At 41.4% G+C, this 21,986-nt stretch overlaps 1 long non-coding RNA gene across 1 annotated transcript; it reads left to right on the top strand.

Annotated features, from left to right (window-relative positions):
* The first annotated feature begins 14,321 nt into the window (after positions 1–14,321).
* On the top strand, positions 14,322–21,338 carry LOC112445107 (uncharacterized). Its single transcript, XR_009493529.1, has 6 exons — positions 14,322–14,533; positions 15,254–15,343; positions 15,548–15,687; positions 16,763–16,904; positions 17,536–17,643; positions 18,058–21,338. It is a non-coding gene; the product is annotated as an uncharacterized lncRNA (long non-coding RNA).
* Positions 21,339–21,986: the final 648 nt, after the last annotated feature.

The following is a 21,986-nucleotide window of genomic DNA, read 5'->3' as shown; positions in this document are numbered from 1 at the left end:
TAAGACTTGTTTTATGGCCCAGAATATGTCCTGTCTGTCTTGGCACTTGAAAAGAATGTGTGTTTGGGGTTGTTGGGTGAAGTGTGGTATAAATGTCACTTGGGATGTGCTTGTTGACAGTTCAGTTCAGGTCTCCGAGGTCCTTTACTGGTTTTCTGTCTATTTGATCATCAGTTACTGAGATGGAGTGTTGAGCTATTTCCACATTGTTGTTGTTGTTTAGTCGCTCAGTCGTGTCTGACTATTTTGCGACTCCATGGACTGTAACCTGCCAGGATCCTCTGTCCACGGGATTGCCCAGGCAAAAATACTGGAGTGAGTTGCCATTTCCTTCTCCAGGGGATCTTCCTGACCCAGGGATTGAACCTGCATCTCTTGCATTGGAAAGCATATTCTTTACCACTGAGCCACCAGGGAATAATCTATCTATTGCTTTTCTCCTGTCTATAAGTTTCTGCTTCATGTATTTTAAGGCTCTGTTTCTTGTTACTTCATTTCTTTCTCTCTTTTTTTTTCTTTTTTTTTTTTTTTGCCTTTCTTTGGGTTACCTGCACATGATTCCAGGATTCCATCTTGATTTATTTTTAGGTTCCACCAGGTTTTTGTTTGTTAACCAGGACCCCCAACATATTTTAGCTGTGAAGCCACAAAAAGAGTAATAATGAGGCCCCAGCTTTCCTGTCTCCACTAATTCCCCCTTCACTGTTTCACTTCACTGACTAAACACGCTTAGCTTCTCAGATGGCCCTGTAATCTCCTATTTGTCTACTCTAGCCAGCACTTCAGCATAGATGCTTAGTGATAGTTTCTCAGATCTTCTTTCTCCCCAACTCTTTGAAAGTTGTGTAAGGTCAAATGTTATTTCATAATACATATAGTGGCCCTGCCACTCCTCTGACTGAATCCTGAGAGAGAATAGAGGGCATGTGGAGAGAAGGGCCAAGACAGTCCAGCTATTTCAACCTTCAGAGCCAAGGCCCCAGATACATGAGTAGAGCCATCTTAGACCACTGAAATTGGTACTTAAAAATAATGTGCTTTTGCAAAAAAGAAAAGAAGAAGAAGAAGAAAGGAAAAAGCTAAAACAGGTGTATTAACTTTGGGACTGAGTTGTGGGGAGAGGCTAGAAAAACAGCTAGTAAAATGTTAATAAAGGTTGGGAAATGGGTAAACAAAGTAGAATCTCTAAGAGTGGTGAGGAAACTGTAATAGAAGGTTGGAAAATGACATCTCATGTCATATAGGTAAAAAACAACTGGCAAAACCGTCATCTGAAGTAAATGGAAGATGGAAAATATGTACCTAATGAATTTGTGTATCTACCTAAGGAGAAGATCCAGTCAAGCAGAATGCTGATAGTGCCATTTAACATTTAGCCGCATGTGATAATGTACACAAAGAGAGAGGTGAGCCGAGCAACATTTGCAAATGGAATTTTAGAGGAAATATAGAAGAGCCAGGATTTTCTGGGTCAGAAAATAAAACTTTCGCATTTCTAGTTTTCCAAGCCAGCAAAGATTAAGAGTGTAACATACTATCCTTTGTGAAGACCCCAGAAAGATATAAGTTGGTGCTTAAGAAACCTTTTCAAATAGAAAAAAAGGCATTGTATATAGGCAGAACACTAACATAAATCATACCTGTATGTTTTTTGGATGTCTCCTAAGAGAAAAGAAACAAAAGCAAAAATAAACAATTGGGACCTATTTAAACTTAAAAGCTTTATGCAGTAAAGGAAACCATCAACAAAATGGAAAGATACTGAATGTGAGAAAATACTTACAAACGATATGACTGTTAAGGGGCTACTATTCAAAATATATAAACAGCTCATACATCAACATCAAAATCAAAATCAACATCAAATCAACATAAAAAAATCCAATTTAAAAATGGGCAGAACTGTATAGACTTTTTCCAAAGAAGACATTCAGATGGCCAACAGGCAAATGAAAAGATGCTCAACACAGTTAATCATCAGAGAAATGCAAGTCAAAAGCAGAATGAGATATCACCTCACACCTGTCAGAATAGTTATCATCAAAAAAGACTACAGATGACCAATGTTAACAAGGATGTGGAGAAAAGGGAACCCTAGTACATTGTTGGTAGGAATGTAAATTGGTGTAGTTACTATGGAAAACAGTATGGAGGTTCTTAAAAAACCTGAATATAGAAATACCATGTGATCCAGCAATTCCACTCATGGATACATATCCAGTGAAATAAAAAACACTATTTCAGGGTTTCCCTGGTGGCTCAGTGATAAAGAATCTGATTGCCAATCAGGAGACAAGGGTTCAATCCCTGATCCAGGAAGATCCCACATGCTGTGGGGCAACTAAGCCCTTGCACCACAGCTACTGAGCCCGTGCTCTAGAGCCCAGGAGCCACAACTCCTGAGCCTTCATAACACAACTACTGTAGCCCACGCACCCTAGAGCCTATGCTCCACAAGAAAAGCCACCACAATGAGAAGCCTGCACATCACGACTAGAGAGTAACCCCTACCTCCCCTACAACTAGAGAAAAGCTTGAGCAGCAACCCAGCAGAGCCAAAAATAAATAAATAAAAAATACTAGTTCAGTAAGATACATGCACTTCAGTGCTCATAGCAGCACTTATATGGAAGCAATCTAAGTGCCCATTCAACAGATGAACAGATAAAGAAGATGCAATGGAATATTAGTCATAAAAATAGAATGAGATTTTTCCATTTGCAACAGCATGGATGGACCCAGAGGGTATAATTCTTACTGAATCTTAAGTCAAATACAGAAAGACAAATACATATGTTATCACTTATACGTAGAATCTAAAAAATAAAACAAATTACTAATATAACAAAACAGAAACAGACTTACAAATATAGATAACAAACTAGTGGTTACCAGTGGGGAGAGGGAAGAGAAGAGGGGCAATACAGAGGTATAAAGTACTATGCATAAAATAATCTACAAGAATATATTGTGCAGCACAGGGGATATAGCCAATATTTTATAATAATTTTAAATGGAGTATAATCTGTAAACATATTGAATCACTACACTGTACACCGGAAACTAATGAAACACTGCAAATCAACTACACTTCAATTTAAAAAGAAAAAAGGCATTGTCCCCAGCCCTTAACATGCTATCCAAAGTAGAAAGAAGCCCATCTCAAAAAATGTTGTGGGTATAATTGCATTCTACGGACTCAGATTCATATGAACCCCATACTTTATTCCTTTGAATCTATAAATGTTCTATATGTTCCTCCCTCTTACTGCGCCCCCAACTGAAGTTGCTATATAACACAGGGAGCTCAGCCTGGTGCTCTGTGACAACCTACAGGGGTGGGATGGGGGGACGGTAAGAGGGAGGGAACATATGTATACTCATGGCTGATTCATGTAGTTGTATGGCAGAAACTAATACAACATTGCAAAGCAATTATCCAATTAAAAATAAATTTTAAAAGTCACTATAAGTTCTGTACAAATATACTACAATATAATAATTAAAAAAGCATGTGTGTGCGTGTGCTCACATGGTAATGTATACATTAGGGTTTCCCTGGTAGCTCAGATACCTGGTTTCCCTGGTAATGAATCTGGCTGCAAAGCAGGAGACCTGGGTTCAGTCCCTGAGTTGGGAAGATCCCCTGGAGAAGGGAACCACTACCCACTCCAGTACTCTGGCCTGGAGAAATCCATGGACAGAGGACCCTGGCAGGGGTCCCAAAGAGTTGGACCACAGGGTCCATGGGGTCCCAAAGAATCGGACATGACTGAGCAGCTTCACTTTCACTTTCAATGTATATGTTTCCATGCTACTGTCTCAATTCATCCCACCCTCTTCTTCCCCCGCTGTGCCCACAAGTCTGTTCTCTATGTCTGCATCTCTATTCCTGCCCTGCATATAGGTTCATCAGTATCATTTTCCTAGATTCCATACATATGTGTTAATATACAATATTTGTTTTCCCCCTTCTGACTTACTTCATTCTGTATAACAGGCTCTAGGTTCACGACCTCACTAGAACTGACTCAAATGCTGAACCCACATTTTTAAGAAAACTGAACTAGCAAAACCCCTTCAAATAGATCTAAGAGGGTTTGAGATTGCTCCATTTGCAAATTCCAACTGGGCCCCCAACTTTCTGTGCGTAGGGAGGGAGCAGGCTGAGAAAGCCACTAAGCTGCAAACATACGCCTTTTTTTTTTTTTAATAAAAGTATGACCATGGGGTCATGTCAAGAGCCCAGAGGATGAAAATAAGAACTATGAATAACAGTAAACTAGGAAGCCACTCCCAGGGAATAGAATGAGGATTGAGTCAAGGATTTCTCTGCTCCAAGAAAAGGGGGACCTGGCAGCACATATCCAGGTGGTTCTATGGTTGCTATGGGTCAATGACTCCTTTGTACCTCTCTTTTCAAGTGGGAGTGTTTACTGTAGTTATCTTGTCCCCATAACACCAATGTGGTTGGAGGGCGGTACAGATAACTTGTGTGGCAGATTGCATTTTTCCAAATATGGGCACATTAATATATAGATTATCCTATATGCTGTTCTCACAATGTGACATTGACAGCTCTCTTCAAGATGGTGGCATCCATGTTCCTTGCCTTTGAGCTTTGGTTGACTTTTGTAACTGCCTCAGCCAAATAAAATGTGGTGAAAGTGATGCTGTAAAGGTAACAGCTTTTGCCTGGCACCCTCTCTCACATGCTCTTGCTCTCGCACTCTCTCTCCCCTTGCCTTGGAAATGCAGTGCTGTGTTGTGAGGAAGCCCAGTCAATATGAAGAGATTAGTGTGGCTGTTCTAGCTGACAACCACAGACAGGCTACTAGCCAACAGCTACAAGCCACACACGTGAGTAAACAGAGCCTTAAGATGACGCTAGCCTTCACTGATGGAGAAGGCAATGGCACCCCACTCCAGTACTCTTGCCTGGAGAATCCTGTGGATGGAGGAGCCTGATAGGCTGCAGTCCATGGGGTCGCTAAGAGTCGGACACGACTGAGCGACTTCCCTTTCACTTTTCACTTTCATGCATTGGAGGAGGAAATGGCAACCCACTCCAGTGTTCTTGCCTGGAGAATCCCAGGGACGGCGGAGCCTGGTGGGCTGCCGTCTATGGGGTCCCACAGAGTCAGACACGATGGAAGCGACTTAGCAGCAGCAGCAGCAGCAGCCTTCACTGAAAGGGTCTTCCAACTGAAGCCCCAGACATCATGGAACAAACTATACCCTCTGATGCCCTGTCTGAAAGAGAAGCCAAGAAGGTAATAAATTATTTTGCATTGTTTTAAGCCACCAAGTATAGGGGTAACTTGTTATGTGGCAGTAGATAAGGGATGCAAACTGTTTTACAGGAAGCTACCTCTGGGTGTGTGACTGTAGACAAAATTCTGGACGTTGAGCTGAGGCTATAATTGGATGAAATATCTGACGTCTTAGGAGAGGTAAGTATATTTTGCACGTAGGAAGAACACAAATCACAGGTACCAGAGAGAGGACAGTGCTATATTGTCATATTAATCACCAAAAATGGTTAACCCTCTGCTATATTGACTACGGGCTTGACTGTGTGACATGCTTTGGCCGAGATGATGAAAGCAAAATCTTGAAACTAGTTGCATTTTGGGGTTTACCCTTTCTTACTGCTGTGGAACCTAAGACCACCATGTGAAGCAGCATAGCCTTAGCTCCTAGAGGATTAAAAAACTCATGGAGTGAGAGTCCAATTATACAGGTCATTCCAGTTGAGGCCCCAGAATTAGTCAGGCAAAGATAGGGCACAGTCATGCAAGGCAGAGGCACAGAGTCACAAACCGGCTGGTTGTGTGCTGTTCTATATTTCTGTAAGGTCAGGTTTGAGAGGTAGTATTGCAATAGGGTCTTATAGAGGTAGACAGGGACCGAGGCACAAAAATGTTTTATGCTTTGTTTTCATTCTTTCTTCTTTAGGATCATTAGGGGTTTTAAGTAAGGGATAGACACGATCAGTTAGCAATTTAGAAAGATAATTTTAGTGGCAGAACAAAAGATGGATTAGAGAGGTGAGAGGTGGGAGATATGCAGAGGTTGTGCTAATGGTGTGGTCAAGAAGTGACAAGTGGCCTAATCGGAGCCATGGTGGAAGAAGTGGCAAGGAGAGGGAAAATATGGGAAACATTTAGGAGGTGAATACACTAGGGCTTAAGGATGGATTGAATGTCAAGGTCGTGGAGGAAAGGGAGGCATCTAGGAGCATTTTCTGGGGTCTGGCTTCAGTACCACTGGTACCAGTCACTGAGGCAGGAAATATAGGAAGAATAATAAGGCCTTTTTTTAGTTCTGTTTTAGTGAGGGGAGGCTGAGTTGAGTTTTGAGTATGTCCGTTTCAGTTGTTTGTCAGACATCCATATAGAGATGTTTGGCTGGCAATAGTGTATATAACCAGGCTAGAGTTTTAAATGCAGGAGTTGTAGTCATATATGTGAAAATAAAACAAGAACACATACAATGTACTGATTAAGAGTATAGCTTTTGGGCTCATTTAACTTGGATTCATGGAGAAGGCAATGGCACCCCACTCCAGTACTCTTGCCTGCAAAATCCCATGGATGGAGGGGCCTGGTGGACTGCAGTTCATGGGGTCGCTAGGAGTCGGGCACGACTGAGCGATTTCCCTTTCACTTTTCACTTTCATGCATTGGAGAAGGAAATGGCAACCCACTCCAGTGTTCTTGCCTGGAGAATCCCAGGGACAGGGGAGCCTGGTGGGCTGCCGTCTATGGGGTCACACAGAGTCGGACACGACTGAAGCAACTTAGCAGCAGCAGCAGCAGCAACTTGGATTCAAATCTCAGCTCCATCACATATTACCCAGAGTCATTGAGAAAAAATGTCTTCATCTACAGAGACAGAGTAAACATAGACAAGGTTGTTGTGAGGATTAAACAAGGCAAGGTTTAGCAAAGAATCTAAAATTAATAAATTCTCAATAAGTGGTAGATATTGTTACTAAATGATCAAGAAATAACAAAGAAGTAGACCAAAACCATGGAGCCAAGAAGTGGCCAAAAGGCACTTGAAAAGATGCTTAACATCACTAATCATCAGAGAAATGCAAATCAAAAGTACAATAAGATAGCACCCCACATCCATTAGGAGAGCTAGTATTAGAAGGAAAGGGAGAGAGAGAGAAAAGGAGGGAGGGAAAGAGGGAAGAAAGAAGAGAAAAAGGAAGGAAAGAAGGAAATAACAACTGTTGGCAACAATGTGGAGAAATTGAAACTCTTGTGTACTGTTGGGGGGATGGTAAAATAGAATAACCCCCATGGAAAACAATAAAGATCCTCAAGAAATTTAAAATACAATCACCATATGATCCAGCAATCCCACTTCTAGGTATATATATCCAAAAATTTTTGAAATAGGGTCTCAAAGAGACATTTGCACATCCATGTTCATAGGAGTACTATTCACAATAGGTTGTCTGAGGAGGCCTTACAAATAGCTGAGAAAAGAAGAGAAGCAAAAGGCAAAGGAGAAAAGGAAAGATATACCCATCTGAAGGCAGAGTTCCAACAAATAGCAAGGAGAGAAAAGAAAGCCTTTCTAAGTGATCAATGCAAAAAAAAAAAAATAGAGGAAAACAGTAGACTGGGAAAGACTAGAGATCTCTTCAAGAAAATTAGAGATACCAAGGGAACATTTCATGCAAAGATGGACACAATAAAGGACAGAAACAGTATGGACCTAACAGAAGCAGAAGATATTAAGAAGAGGTGGCAAGAATACACAGAAGAACTGTACAAAAATGATTTTCATGACCCAGATAACCAGAGTGGTGTGATCACTCACCTAGAGCCAGACATCCTGGAGTCCAAAGTCAAGTGGGCCTTATGAAGCTTCACTACAAACAAAGCTAGTGGAGGTGATGGAATTCAAGGAATTGAATATAAGAGTCTGTTCTTATATATCACTCACTCATAAATATCAATTATATTCCTTGATATAAGTGAAATCAAGGAATCTTTTGCGATTGGCTTATTTCAATTAGCAAAATAACTTCAAAGTTCATACATGTAGAAGCATGTGGTATGATTTCTTCCCTTTTAAAGGGTGAATAAAGGTCTGTTAAATGTATCTATCTCTATCACATTTTCTTTATCCATTCAACCATTAGTGAACATTTAGGTTGCTTCCACTTCTTCAGTTCAGTTCAGTCCCTCTGTCCTGTCTGACTCTTTGTGACCCCATGGACTGCAGCACACCAGGCTTCCCTGTCCATCACCAACTCCCAGAGCTTGCTCAAACTCATGTCCATTGAGTTGGTGATGCCATCCAACCATCTCAACTTCTGTCATCTCCTTCTCCTCCTGCCTTCAATTTTTCCCAGCATCAGGGTTTTTTCAAATGAGTCAGATCTTCCCATCAGGTGTTTCAGCTGATATCTGAAGGTATCTGTAGTAGTCCAATTCCTAGAAACAGAAATCAAAATGGTAGTTCACCAGGAACTGGGACAAGGGAAGAAAGGAGAATTGTTTAATGGGTACAGACCCAGTTTTGCAAAACGAAAAAATTCCGGAGATCTGTTACATAACAATTTGAATATATGTAACATTGACTGCAGCCATGAAATTAAAAGACACTTACTCCTTGGAAGAAAAGTTGTGACCAACCTAGATAGCATATTGAAAAGCAGAGACATTACTTTGCCAACAAAGGTCCGTCTAGTCAAGGCTATGGTTTTTCCTGTGGTCATGTATGGATGTGAGAGTTGGACTGTGAAGAAAGCTGAGTGCCGGAGAATTGATGCTTTTGAACTATGGTGTTGGAGAAGACTCTTGAGAGTCCCTTGGACTGCAAGGAGATCCAACCAGTCCATTCTGAAGGAGATCAGCCCTGGTATTTCTTTGGAAGGAATGATGCTAAAGCTGAAACTCCAGTATTTTGGCCACCTCATGTGAAGAGTTGACTCATTGGAAAAGACTCTGATGCTGGGAGGGAATGGGGGCAGGAGGAGAAGGGGACGACAGAGGATGAGATGGCTGGATGGCATCACTGACTCAATGGATGTGAGTCTCAGTGAACTCCGGGAGTTGGTGGTGGACAGGGAGGCCTGGTGTGCTGCGATTCATGGGGTCGCAAAGAGTCGGACACGACTGAGCAACTGAACTGAACATTATTGAACTGTACACTTAAAAATGGTTAAGATGGTAAATTTTATGTTATGCATTTTAGCACAATGAAAAGATTCATGAAAGAACATGGAGACAAAAGTACAGATTCCCGACAAACCAAGTGCAGTCTCAGCTATTAATATATTTACCATCTAGTGAGTTCCTGGGCAGCAAGAACTATGCTTTACTCACTGTTGTATCCTCAGCACCCAGCACAGTGTCTGGCAGAGCAGGCACTCAATAAATGTTGGATAATCTAATGTAAGGTGCCTACGAGCTAAGTCGCTTCAGTCCTGTCTGACTCTTTGCGACCCCATGGACTGTAGCCTGCCAGGCTCCTCTGTCCGTGGGATTTTCCAGGCAAGAATACTGGAATGGGTTATCATTCCCTCTTCCAGGGCATCTTCCCTACCCAGGATTGAACCCATGCCTCCTGTCTCCTATATTGGCAGGCGGGTTCTTTACCACTAGCGCCATCTGCAGTATATATCCTGTACTGGCAGGTGGGTTCCATACCACTAGCGCCACATGGGGTATGTATCCTGTATTGGCAGGTGGGTTCTTTACCACTAGCGCCACCTAGGAAGCGCTGATAAGGTAGAAAACATAAGATAGAAAGAAATAGAAGAGCAAAAAAGAGAGGACAAGGAGCGTAGAGAGATGAAGAGCCCAAGACAGGAAAGAAAGCATTGAGTCCTGGAAAAACTAGTATGTTCTAAATGAGACTAGGGGAAGGACATGCCTAGCAGAAATGGTCGGTCACGGAATCTATAAAGTGGGCAGATGTATAAAGCCAGTCCTCTGGTCTTAGTGCAAACTACAAAATTACTCAGAGGCATGTGTTGAACAGAATCTTTGGGGGTAAGGAAGAATTAGAAGAATTACAGGAAACTATCCAGAGACAAGGGCTTTCCTAGAGGCTCAGTGATAAAGAATCCGCCTGCCAGTGGAGGAGATGTGAGTTCGATCCCTGAGTCGGGAAGATCCCCTGGAGAAGGAAATGGCAACCCACGCCGGTATTCCTGCCTGGGAAATCCCATGGACAGAGAAGACTGGTGGGCTACGATCAAAAGAGTCAGACACGATTTAACGAATAAACAAGAACAATACATTGAGAAAAACTGATACATTTCTGGTTTAATTTAAATTACGGCTATTGGTTTCAGGTTGGAAGGTAATGTCAACTATGGTGGTCCTACACCAAGTCTTTTGGACCATTTCCCCATCTCGCTTGGCCCTTGAGGCTTGGGCTCTGCGCATGCGCCAGAGGCCCCAGGTGGCAGCTAGTGTGGTCACAACGCCCCATCCCCTCACTTGAGGGCGACGCCCTTTGGGGAGGCGCCCTTTTAGGACGTCAGCACGGCAGCCTGGAACCCAGCATTGTGAGGGGCGTGGCCTGGAGGAGCCGTTATCCTCGTGACCACTGGCTGGGTTGCCCAGACTAGCTGCGGGCGTAGAGAGGGAAAGGTGTGCGCGAAGAGAAGAAACCGAGACGGCTTGTGGCACCCCAGCCCCCGGCCCCCTGGGGGCTGATGGGTGGCCATGGACCGGTACCTCAATAACTGCTACAAGGCTGCCCAGGCCGCCGCCTCTAAGGCGGCAGCCAGCAGCCTAACTGCCAACAGGGAGCTGTGTGACTCTGTGAGTGGGGGCCAGTCGGTCATCCTCCTTCTGTTTCTTGCTCCAGGGCTGGGTCTTGGGAGGGAAGGAGGGCGGGCAGATGAAAGACTACGGGGGAGGACTCAGCAGAGGCGGGTGGGTCCTTGAACCTGGGTTTCTAAGCCAGTCCTCTGGTCTTAGTGCAAACTGCACAATTACTCAGAGGCATGCGTTGAACAGAATCATAGCTCTTTGAGGGTCAGAAGAATTAGAATTACAGGCAGCTATCCAGAGACAAGGGCTTTCCTAATGGCTCAGTGGTAAAGAATCTGCCTGCCAATGCAGGAGATGTGAGTTCGATCCCTGAGTCGGGAAGATCCCCTGGAGAAGGAAATGGCAACCCACGCCAGTATTCCTGCCTGGGAAATCCCACAGACAGAGGAGCCTGGTGGGCTACGGTCAAAAGAGTCGGACACGATTTAACGAATAAACAAGAACAATACATTGACAAAAACTGATATATTTCTGCTGCTGCTGCTAAGTCGCTTCAGTCGTGTCCGACTCTGTGCGACCCCATAGACGGCAGCCCACCAGGCTCCCCTGTCCCTGGGATTCTCCAGGCAAGAATACTGGAGTGGGCTGCCATTTCCTTCTCCAATGCATGAAAGTGAAAAGTGAAGGTGAAGTTGCTCAGTCGTGTCCGACTCTTAGCGACCCCATGGACTGCAGCCCACCAGGCTCCTCCGTCCATGGGATTTTGCAGGCAAGAGTACTGGAGTAGGGGGCTATTGGTTTCAGGTTGGAAGGTAATGTCAACTATGGTGGTCCTACACCAAGTCTTTTGGACCATTTCCCCATCTCGCTTGGCCCTTGAGGCTTGGGCTCTGCGCATGCGCCAGAGGCCCCAGGTGGCAGCTAGTGTGGTCACAACGCCCCATCCCCTCACTTGAGGGCGACGCCCTTTGGGGAGGCGCCCTTTTAGGACGTCAGCACGGCAGCCTGGAACCCAGCATTGTGAGGGGCGTGGCCTGGAGGAGCCGTTATCCTCGTGACCACTGGCTGGGTTGCCCAGACTAGCTGCGGGCGTAGAGAGGGAAAGGTGTGCGCGAAGAGAAGAAACCGAGACGGCTTGTGGCACCCCAGCCCCCGGCCCCCTGGGGGCTGATGGGTAGCCATGGACCGGTACCTCAATAACTGCTACAAGGCTGCCCAGGCCGCCGCCTCTAAGGCGGCAGCCAGCAGCCTAACTGCCAACAGGAAGCAGTGTGGCTCCGTGAGTGGGGGCCAGTCGGTGATCTTCCTCCTCTTTCTGGCTCCAGGGCTGGGTCTTGGGAGGGAAGGAGGGCGGGCAGACGAAAGACTATGGGGGAGGACTCAGCAGAGGGGTGTGGGCCTTTGAAGCTGGGTTTCCAGCTCCCAGACCCTCTGCAGTGACTAGAGCTCCCTCTGGTCGAGATTAGCTTTGAATGGAGCTCAGAGATTGGGTTGGTAACAGGGGTAAACAGGGAGGCCTTCAGGTTATCAACAGGGCGGTTTCTTTCAACCCTGAGTGTGTGTCTTTGGTTTATTTGGAGGTATTAGTTTAAGTAGATTGGTCTAAACTAAAATAATAGTACTAGAAACAAAAATAAGGTTTCTACTTATATCTGACAGGCCTCACAAAAAGACCCCATCACAGAGGTCGGAGCCACTGATCTATTAGATCTTCCTCTTGGGGTGAAGCTTCCAGTCGTTCCAGGAAGTAATAATGTTTTCTATACTACAAATTTAAGTGAAAAGGTAAACTAACTTTTAATGGTGCTTAAGTGATTTTCTTGACTGTTTTCTGCTTGCTATTAAACTCGAAACACTGCTATTATTTTGCTTTGAGTCAACTTCAGTTTCACACACCAAGTGAAGTTAAAATGAGTTGAAGTATTCAGTGTCTGAACTTAATGATAGAAGGCTTCGTGATAGGCCTCCGCCACCCAATTCAGCCTTATCTCCGACCCAGACCTCAGCTCCGAAAGGTCCGGGTCTTTTCTCCCTGTCCACACATGGTATGATAATTTCTACTTCTGTGCCTTTGTCCATCTGGGTCCTGACACCTGGCATGCTCTCCTCTGCTTCCTGATCTTCAATTTGAGCCATCTTTCAAGAGCTACTATATGAAGCCTTTCCCCAGTGTCCCAAACCCCAACGGTTTCATCTTTCCTTAGAATTTACATTGCCCTTGATCTGCATTCTCTCACTCAGCACCAAAGTACTGTTTTTCTGGTTCAGAGTGCTGCACGCACTGTTTAAGTCCTCTGCCTAACACTCCCCACCCTGTCCTTAGCTGTAGGCTAAGCCTGAAGGAGGTTCGGAACTCTCTGAGTGTGTGCTTTCATCACGTTATTTCTACTTATTTCCTGATTTTACTTATTTCCTTACCATTCTCCTCTCTAGGGTGTCATCAAGGATGCATAGGGGGCTCCCTGGTATTTCTGATACTTGTCAAATATATATGATTTTTTTAAGTTTTATTGCTGGAAAGCAATATAATTTCTCTGTTCAAAACCAATACATTCTACCCCTTCCCACAAATTAACATTCCTAAAACACACTCAAAGCCTATTTGACTAAAAAGTGATAACACTCCTTTTCAGTTTGTAAATGTAGCCCTCTTCATTGGTTTCTTGCTCCACTATCTTCTATTTCCCATATTTACATTGTGTTACTCTTTTATTCACTTGTTAGCTACTTATTTCCTGATTTTTTCCCCATACTTATACTGATTCGCTCTACAATTTATTATATTGATTCCCCCCAAACACATGTATTTAATTATGACCAGGTACTATATTCAACTACCCTAACCACTAACTTAGTGGGATCCTTCTTTATCTTTTAGCAATATCTCCTCAAGGAAGTAACACTATATTTTGCACATTTAGTTGTTGTTGTTGTTGGTTTTTTTTTAACTCTACCCTTGACCTGGAGAAGGCAATGGCACCCCACTCCAGTACTCTTGCTTGGAAAATCCCATGGACGGAGGAGCCTAGAAGGCTGCAGTCCATGGGGTCACTAAGAGTCGGACACGACTGAGCGACTTCACTTTCACTTTTCACTTCCCTGCATTGGAGAAGGAAATGGCAACCCACTCCAGTGTTCTTGCCTGGAGAATCCCAGGGACGGGGGAGCCTGGTGGGCTGCCGTCTATGGGGTCGCACAGAATTGGACACGACTGAAGCGACTTAGCAGCAGCAGCAGCACCCTTGACCACCTTGTAAGGTGAAGCTATGACAGGTAGATGGTAGCAGAGTTTAGACTAGAACCACAGTCTCCCAATTTCTTAGGCCATGCTTCTTCACCTGACCTTGCTGCTTTGTGAACTACAATCACTTTAGCAGAGTACCATGGAAACGGAATTTAAAGGTCTTTCATATTGATTTAAATGCAAGTGGAAGAAAATTACAGTATTCTACTGTCTTTTTTTTCAGATCAGCCCATTGTCAGTATTCTCTCACTTCAGATTCTTCTTGCATGTTTTATTTTCAATGAACAGCCTAATCACCTTAACAAATTGAGGTTTAAAAGTGTGATTTCATTCATTTTACATATGTAACACTTTTCAATCTGTGTGTTTGCAGCTTTATCAGCCTACTTCTGACTTTAACCTGTTTGATCCTTATTGTCAGCTTTTACAAACTGACTATAACAGCCTGCACGATCCACATTTAAAATCATACTATAGGCGAAAAGATATCTTGAGGAGATTAAAGAAAGGTGGCTATATCACCAGCAATAATAAGGTGGGTTGAAGTTTGCTTCCAGTTAACCAGCATAAACCCATGGTCTTGATATAAGCTTGCTTCTGTACTTCACTGGGAACCTGTGTCAACTTTCAATTGAGCAATAAAGAATACCTGACAGAAAACTAAGTGAATTACTCAATATTTGAGTAAAGAGAAATCAGATGGCTGTTTCTAAATAAAATTGTTCCCACTTGATCATTTTTCTTTGATAAAAGCAAAAGATAAATGCCAAATGATTTGAATATGTAAAGACATATGCATACACATTTATTTATGCATTTTCTCTCAGCTGTATTATTAGTGCCTTTCCTTTGGCTCTAAAAGTATTAATAGCACTGTATACCCATCAAGGGATATTTTCAATACCCTTTGAGAAGACTAGAGACAAAATGGAAACCTAACAGAATACAGCTTGATAGAATAAATTCTTCTGAAAGTTAAACATCATTATTATACTGATATTTTAATAACATTTATTTTGTGTGAACCATATTATTGAAGTAATATTATTTAGGTAGACATTTCCTGGTGATACAGCCACCGTAGAGAGATATTGCCTTCTAAACTGTTACCAAAATGTGCTATCACTAGCCTTGATCCCAAAATTGTTACTAAAATGAATGTTCTTATGACTCTTTTCTCTGGAAAGTTTCATGATTGTTACAACTTTTTTGTAACATATTGTTACAACAAATATTTATATATTTGTTTTTATAGGTTGTATGCACCTTGAAGGAATTGAATAAGTACAGGCAGTATCTCACCCGTTTGAAATTAGACTCCGAAAGAAACTATGTAAGAGAACAAGTAAGTTAAGTACTTGAATTTGTTTTATTTGAGGCCCGTAAGAAAGTTTTTATGTAGGTTGTGGAAGAAAGACTTAAATGCAGGTTAATTAACCATTTGTAAACTACAGGATGTTTACCAAGCCCAAAACATGAGAAGTCATATCAAAGGACAAGGTTATTTCTGGCCAATATAAACACTGTACTTCTTTTTTTTCCCTCCCAGGAAATGATTGAAAAACAAGTAAATAAATTGTGTGAAACCAAGAGAGCCTGTGACCGTCATGGCAGCACACAGTTCCAAGGCTGGCTGTTACAAGAAAATAAACGAACAACTCCAGACCAAGAGCTGTTGATAAAGCAAAGGTATGACCAAAGTTAATGCATATTTTTTGTGGACGTATTGTGGACTCCAGAAAACTGTAAAAGTACTAGAAATAATTGAAAGCAGAATAATTTAAAAAGTATTAGACACAATTTAACTTCCTATAGTCTTCAATGTGGACTGAAAAGAAAGGAGATTAAGAGATAGCAGGGATTGGAAACTTTGATACCATAGCTAGGAAAGAGTTTCTACCTGAGAAAATGGAGTCATGAGGAACCCAAGAGGTAAGACAAACTGATATTTGAAGAACAATTCCGAAGTACAGCTCCCTGAGCTTGGGAAACCCAAGTTCATAGTAGTAGAGGGAAAGGTGTCATTAGCACATTTCAAACTTAAGTTTAAGGAAATTACTGCTGGATAAAACAGAGAGAGTTGCTATAACTTCATCTGATGTTAATATAAACAGGTGTTACCCCCCAACCAACCATGTATGTTCATTTAGCTATTACTCACACACATTCAATCTTATTATTCAGCGGCTGAGCCCATGCCCCAGGAGGCAAATGGATGAGTTATAGTTCCTTCTCTTTTTCCTTTATCAGGGGTGAGGGCCAGTTCCCCATCACCTACCTCTTATATTCCATGGATTCATGTCAAGCCAGAATATATACTGATTCACCAAAGTGGCAGACTGGCAGTCTTCAGGCCTGTCTACACATGAGAGATTGTTCAAGGACTTGACAATGACAGAGAGGCCAATAGCCACTTATTTTTTAAAGAAAATTCAAATATACTTGTTTTTTGAAGTCAGTCCTTAAGTTGACTTCAGCCGTCTTTGGAAACTCATGTTACAGAGCTCCTGAATTAGGACTAATCTCTGTATAAAATGCTTTAAATCAGTCTGTTCTACATTTTGCCATTGTCCTGACCACAGTAACAGTCTGATGAGTACATCATGGTGAGTTGGTGGATCACGTTAGCTTAAAGAACTCTACATTCCTGTAGTTTAAGAAATAAAAAACAACCCAGAAGGTGGTTTGGGAATATCAGAGTAGATAATACCATCATAAGGGAAACACCCAGTTTATCTTCCCTTAAATTTTCACTTTTACTTAGATATTTAGATATGATTAGCTTGGAATTAAACAAGCTTGAACACACGGCAGAAAAGCAGAACGTACTCCGGATAAAGGAAGAAGAAAGACGACATCGGGACCACGTTAGAAGAAAACTTAGTCTCTGGAGACAAACTGAAGAAGTGAGAAACACCAAATTATAAATATTGATGGGGAAATTATGTGTGATTATTTTATTTATAAACATTTTTAGCAGTCCCACCATATTACCTGAAGTTATTTCAGGTCTAAGAAATAAACCACTGCTTTAAAAAATCATAATTATTTTAAAATAATAAACTGCTATTAATCTTGTATCACCATTATAACAGACAAGCTTTTACTTAACATAGTGAGACTGATACCACAAATTACATACCATCATAGTATAGACACACTTCATCTGCTCTTAAAGTTTTAGAATTTAACTAGTGAAAAATAATCATGTCTGTATTCTCACTCCTCAATGCTCAGACAAGGCTATTTGTTCAGGCTCTCTGTCAGAATACATTTAAGGGCAACATATTACATATAATAATTCCTCAAATCTATAAGAGAAAATCACCTTTCCAGCATCTTTTGAGATCTACCTTTGAAGCATAAGCCCATTCTAAAGCCAGTGTAAGATTTTCATTATGGTTGTCCAAGTTCCTATAAGGGTCTTAATTTGACCTAATTTGCTTATTGATCAAAAAAAAAAAAAAAAAGAAAGAAAGAAAGAAAAAGATTATAAAAGAGAAGCCCTGCTGACTACCATGACATTGTGCTCTTTAGGAACGGAAAACACAAGAAATGTTACTGCTGTCAAAGATTGGAGAAGAAGTAAACAGAGAAGCAAGATATGAAGAACAACGTAAAAAAGTCAAAGATGCTCACCGTAAGGTAGAGTGACCTTTGAACAATAACTTGGGCTGTTTTGAGGAAAGGGTTTTGCTAATTTTGATATTTTAAAGTGTGGATTTTCAGAAGTGACTTAAATTCACAAGGATAGCTATTGATGGAAAGAGCCAGTCTGGTCTGAACCTGAACTTTAAGTGCTGGTCTACAATGGGACCAGTCTCCAGAAAGTAGGCAATGAGTTCAGTTGGACCTTGTTATTAAAATACATTCTTCAAGCTGGACAGCAAAAGGAAACTTACCTTTATTACCTTCCTAGCTCTGTACTCTGATTTTAGAAATCTCAAGAAAGAGGGCTTCCTTCAAATGTACCATCATATTTGAAGTATCTGTTATGCATTTCCAGTGGCAAGTTGATATTAAATTTTAAACACTGAATATATATTTTTTAATATTTAGAAAAAAGCACAACTCGAGAAAAAAATCCCTTATTATTTACCAAAAATGCAAAGGAATTACCTTCAGAGAGAAGGATCAGAAGAAAATGTATTTGAAAACAGAAGTCAAGATGAAACAGAAGATGAGAGAGAAACAATAAAAGACAAAGGTAAGTAGAATATGCATAAATATTTATTATCAGTGGCTTTGTAAAAAACCCCTCTATGTGCTAATATAGTGAGGTGACAAAGCCCTTGCAAAGAGAAATTCTAGAAGCTCACACTTACAGGCACTTCCCACTTACAGGTCAAGTTGTAGAGAATGTACAGACAGCCACACACATTCACACAATATTGTTATGTTACAGACATTATAACAAATTACACACTTCTGTAAAGTGGCTCAGCAGACAAGACTGCCTTTACTAGGAGTTTAAAAAGGAGCCAGTAGAGGAGACAGAACAACAACAAAAAGGGAAAGAGACAGTTATATATAGATAGAGAAAATGAGCCAGTAAGACAAAACATTACCCCCAAAACAGACTGAAACAAAGAGGGAGACAATGAATGAAAAATAGAAGAAAATTTTAACTGAGGTCCACTAAGAAAAGATTATACAAAACAGTAAGCTAGAAAGAGAAAGAGAAAAAAAATTAAGTAGAAAAAAGGAAGAGACATTTAAAATATCCTAAACAAGAAATAGAAATAGAAAGAACAAAAAGGTTGAGAAGGAGAAAATATGATACAAAAAGAATGAAATGGAGATATAAAGAGGAGGAAAGTGAATGAATGAAAAAGAAGAATATTAAGCAGAAGAAGCTAGTAAGAAAATATACATGCACATGCGCGCGTGTGCACACACACACACACACACCATGAGGGAGTGGAAGGAGACAAAGGCAAAGAAACAAGAAAAAAAGACAAGGAGTATGAGGAAGAAAAGCAAACAAAGAAGACAAAGAGTGAAAGAAAGGGAGCAAGAAAAAGACACACAGACAAAACTAGAGAAACAAAGGAGTAGGAGGAAGAGAGAGAATAAAGTTTAAAAAGGATATGTGAACAGAAAAAAGTAAGAAAAAAAAAAAAAAAAAAGAATGTGAGAGTGAGAAAAAAATTTGAAAAGAAGCCAGTAGGAAAATCTAATACAATTTGGGCAGGGAGTAATAGGGGAAAACATGAGAAGTTAGTAGAAGAAAAAGAGAGAGACTTAAAAAGGAGATGCCAATATGAAAAAGCAGTACATTGAAGATAGACTGAATGGAATAAAAGGATCCAGTAGGAGAGGGAGAATAGGAGAAAAGGAAAATATTAACATTAAAAAGGAGGAAGTTAAAAAGTCAGTAAAAGAAAATAAAACAAAAAATGAAAAAATAAAAAAGGCAAAGAAGGAAATGAAAAGAGGAGAAACAGAGACACAGAGCAAAAGGGAGAGAAAAAGTATAGTACAATAAGGAAAGAGAAGGATTTCAAAAGTTACAGAAGACTAGCATTAAATAAGGGGGGAGGGGAAGGTAGAAGGGAGGGAAGATGGATAGATGGAAGGCAGAAAATATGAACATACTTCAAAAAGGAAGAGCCAGTAGCCAGTAAGAAAAGCAATACAGGAACATAGAGAGAGAAACCATGGAAGAAAGAGAGAAGGGACAGAGAAAGAGAAAAGAAATATAGAAAAGAGGTAAATAGGATGAGTTTATAAAATAGGAGCCGGTAAAAAAGGCAGGACAAAAAAAAAATAGAAGGAAGGAAGAGAGAAAGGGAGAAGGAAAGCAGACAGTTTGAAAAGAGAAGCCTGTAAAAAGAGAATAAAATAAGAAGAAAGAAAGGGAAGAAGGCAGGCATGCAGGCAGGCAAAGAAAAGAGAAAGCAAAAGAAAAGGCATGAAAAGGAGCTATTAAAAATGGGAATAAAGGAGAAAAGGAAGGAAGGAAAGAAAAAAATTTTAATGAATAAGTTATAGGAAAAAATAAAATGAAAAGAGAATGTGACTGTGCGAGAGAGAGACTTCAAAAGGAGTCAGAGGAATTTAAAAAAAAACCTGTAAAATAAACATGATAGATAATAGATAGGTAGAACCAACTTTTAAAAGAATAAGCCAGAGGGCTTTCCTGGTGGTCCAGTGGTTAGGACTCTGTGCTTCAAATACAGGGGGCCCAGTTCAGTCCCTGGTCAGGGAAGTAGAGGCACATGCCCCAACTAAGGGTTTGCACACCACAGCTAAAGATCTCACACGCCCAACAAAGCCCAAAGACACCACAGGCTACAACTAAGACCTGCTATGGCAAATAAATAAACACTTTTTAAAAGAGTAACCCAGAAATAAATGAAAGTACAAAACAAGACAGCAGATGAGAGAAAGAAAGAAACGTTTCAGAAGAGGAGCCCTCAAAAGTGAGTTTAAAAGGAGCGAGAGGGATGGGGAAAGTGCCGGGGGAGGGTGAAGGAGGGAGAAGGGAAGACAAAAAATGTAAAGCAAAAGGATCAAAGGCAGCAAGTAAAAGACAAAGAGAATTAAATCAGAAAACAAAGAAAAAGAAGGTAAGTGTTTAAAGGATGGGACAGTAGGAAAAAGTAAAATAAAAAGAGGGAATGTGATTGTATAAGAGGCTTGAAAAGAAAGAGTAAGTAAAAAATTCAAGTACAATTTGGGGAAGAGGGCTGTTTAAAAAGGAGACTTCCGAGGGGGCTTCCCTGGTGGCTTTAGTTCAGTTCAGTTCAGTCGCTCAGTTGTGTCCAGCTCTTTGTGACCCCACGGACTGCAGCACACCAGGCCTCCCTGTCCATCACCAACTCCCCGAGTCTATTCAAACTCATCTCCATTGAGTCAGTGATGCCATCCAACCAATCTCATCCTCTGTTGTCCCCTTCTGCTCCTGCCTTCAATCTTTCCCAGCATCAGGATCTTTTGAAATGAGTCAGCTCTTCGCATCAGGTGACCAAAGTATTGGAGTTTCAGCTTCAACATCAGTCCCTCCAATGAACACCCAGGACTGATTTCCTTTAGGATGGACAGGTTGGATCTCCTTGCAGTCCAAGGGACTCTCAAGAGTCTTCTCCAACACCACAGTTCAAAAGCATCAACTCTTGGGTTCTCAGCTTTCTTTATAATCCAACTCTCACATCCATACATGACCACTGGAAAAACCATAGCCTTGACTAGACGGACCTTTGTTGGCAAAGTCATGTCTCTGCTTTTTAATATGCTGTCTGGGTTGGTCATAACTTTCCTTCCAAGGAGTAAGAGTCTTTTAATTTCATGGCTGCCATCACCATCTACAGTGATTTTGGAGCCCAGAAAAATAAAGTCTGACACTGTTTCCACTGTTTCCCCATCTATTTCCCATGAAGTGATGGGACCAGATTGCCGTGATCTTAGTTTTCTGAATGTTGAGCTTTAAGCCAACTGTTCACACTCCTCTTTCACTTTCATCAAGAGGCGCTTTAGTTCTTCTTCACTTTCTGCCCTAAGGGTGGTGTCATCTGCATATCTGAGGTTACTGATATTTCTCCCAGCAATCTTGATTCCAGCTTGTGCTTCATCCAGCCCAGCGTTTCTCATGATGTACTCTGCATATAAGTTAAGTAAGCAGGGTGACAATATACAGCCTTGACGAACTCCTTTTCCTATTTGGAACCAGTCTGTTGTTGCACATCCAGTTCTAACTGTTGCGTCCTGACCTGCATACAGATTTCTCAAGAGGCAGGTCAGGTGGTCTGGTATTCCCATCTCTTTCAGAATTTTCCACAGTTTATTGTGATCCACACAGTCAAAGGCTTTGGCATAGACAATAAAGCAGAAATAGATGTTTTTTTGGAACTCTCTCGCTTTTTTGATGATCCAGCAGATGTTGGCAATTTGATCTCTGGTTCCTCTGCCTTTTCTAAAACCAGCTTGAACATCTGGAAGTTCACGGTTCCTATACTGTAGAAGCCTGGCTTGGAGAATTTTAAGCA

This window comes from Bos taurus, chromosome X, assembly GCF_002263795.3.
Source record: "Bos taurus isolate L1 Dominette 01449 registration number 42190680 breed Hereford chromosome X, ARS-UCD2.0, whole genome shotgun sequence".
NCBI classification, from domain to species: domain Eukaryota; kingdom Metazoa; phylum Chordata; class Mammalia; order Artiodactyla; family Bovidae; genus Bos; species Bos taurus.
The sequence above is the reverse complement of the archived record's forward strand: the minus strand, read 5'-3'. Positions and strand labels throughout refer to the sequence as shown.